The 2,312-nt window shown below is 43.8% G+C and overlaps 1 pseudogene; it reads right to left on the reverse strand.

The window, feature by feature from the left end:
* Positions 1-373: 373 nt before the first annotated feature.
* LOC112120865 lies at positions 374-1,095 on the reverse strand (annotated as a pseudogene).
* Positions 1,096-2,312: the final 1,217 nt, after the last annotated feature.

The raw sequence follows: 2,312 nt of genomic DNA on the forward strand, positions 1-2,312 counted from the left end.
ACATCCACACATACACTATATGTATACTACCTGCACAGTCCTGAGGCTGTCATGTAGGCCTCAGCTGTATGCTAATTGGGCTGGAAGCAGCCCGTGGGCTGAGAACCTCTGTTCTAGAGAAACCTCCAGCCCATAATAGGGTATTATGTGCCATCACCATTGTGTCTTCACTGAAGGACCCCCTTTCCTTCTGCCTTATGTTCAAAAACCCTTTAGAGTGCAAATTTGACAAATCCCCTGAATTGCCGATTCCTGTAGCTCCCAACAAAAAAAGTAAATAACTGGGTTGATGCTGCTGTGAGAGAGGCCAGCAGGAAAGTGGTAGTGATGAGATTTAAATCATAATCAAAATTCTGGAGGAATGTGACAATACGGTGGGGAACAGCAAAGAGTAGGAAGAAGAGGACGGTGAGCAGGATAACAATGTAGAGCTTCCCTGGCTGACATTGCTGGGAGCTACTTCGGCCCTTGATGAACAGGGTCAGACTGGATAGAACCATGATGGAAGCGAATATCAGGAAATTTGTAACAGAGAGTGGAGTGAGCATCATGATACAATTTGCAAAGGCATTCAAAACACAAGCAAAAGCTTCCAGTCCAGTGAGCAGGCAGGAGAGAGAGCCCAGAGCAGGGCACAGACAATGGCAGACAAGTGCTTTGGGCAGTGGCATCGGTACCAGATGGGGAAGCACACACTGCTCAGTGCTGATGGCCATCAGGAAGTATAGGCTGGTGCTGTACATGAACAGAACCAGCATGTTAAGTGACTTCATTGAGTAAGATTAGTCTAACCTAAGAGAAAATAAATTTGACATTATAAATTGTGAATAAAACAGCCAAGCAGAGGAGGCAGCCAAAATCAGCAGCAGCCAGGTTGAGGATGTAGACGGTGAAGGGGTTCCTCTTAATGTGGAAGCCAAGGAACCAGAGCACGATCCCGTTCCCCACCAGCTTGACCAGGCAGAGGAGCAGAGTGACACTGTCAATGATCACTGCAGTTAAATGGTCTGTTTTGAAATCAGTCTCATTATATTTGATTCCATTTTCCAGGCTGGGCTCTGTCAGGGGTAGAGACACTGTGCTCGGCTCAGTCATCATGAAACTTCTGCTGAGGGATGCTAGTCTCTCCTTCTCCCCGTCTCACACACACACCTGTTAGCAGAGAGCGGGGAATTAGTGCCTCGGACACCCCCAGTGCTGTGTTTCACTGATCATCCTGGCACAACCAGATCTCAATGACTGAGATATCCAGAGCAATAATGGCCTTGGGAGATGCTAGGGACAGAGAGAGACATGGTGTTGACCTGAATTTTATAGGTTAGTTGTTATGGCTCGCCACTGATCGCATCCGACCAGAAGATTTATAGGTTCTTGTCCAATTCAGACTACAGGATCCGAGAACTCAGAGAGTTCTATACTGGGAGAGGACTCTCAGGGTGCTTCGCAAAAACACTTACACTGAGGACAATACCAAATTGACAAAACCTTTACTGAGATTAACAAAAGAATAATAAATGCTATGAAACTTATAACTGCAAAACAGTAAAATAATTCCAAAACTCTTGGTGGTAACATTCCTAGTATAAGTACCTTAACTTAACATACTCACACCCTTCCTTGAGGACCCAGTAATAGGAGGTGAAGGACCAGCCTTACTCCTGGCATGCCCGATAACACGATGGTGCTGGCTTCCCCAATAGTTAGGAATGTTGAGTAGTTATACTATACTACACAAGCTGAGCTGATAGCATGATAGAAGATAGAGTGATAGGTAGATAAAAATATAGAAGGACAAATAAAATAAATTGCTACAAGCCTCTTTTGTACAAGGTATTTTATAGGATCCTGATACTATGTAATTCAGGCCCAACCTACTATACCCAAATCTTATTTCTGTACCCTAAGAAATTTATGGGTACTCTTATCCTATAGGTTAGTGGATTATGACTCTTACTCTCTATATATTAATAAGGATTATCTCACTCCAAAAACTGCCAACCTAGGCTCTCTTGGCGACTTCCAGGTTTGTGGTATACCCTGCGGTTACCAACTGGTTGCAGACACCAGATAAGCCTGTTCAGTGTTGTGTATAGTTCCTCCCTTTGGTTCCCCAAAGTTCAGGGACCATTCCTATCTGTGCCAAAAGTTACCAGCTTTTAGGCTAACTTACTCTTAACTGATTATAGTTTTAGCTATTTAGAGGATCTTACCGGATACAGGCCGGTAGGCTTCTTGCATTTCAGCAAAACTTCTATGTATAATTATTAGGAAACACATCATATGCCTCAACACATCCTAAATTCATAGGAATG

Source organism: Terrapene carolina, unplaced genomic scaffold (genome assembly GCF_002925995.2).
Source record: "Terrapene carolina triunguis isolate 2854851 unplaced genomic scaffold, T_m_triunguis-2.0 Scaffold8224, whole genome shotgun sequence".
NCBI lineage: Eukaryota > Metazoa > Chordata > Testudines > Emydidae > Terrapene > Terrapene triunguis.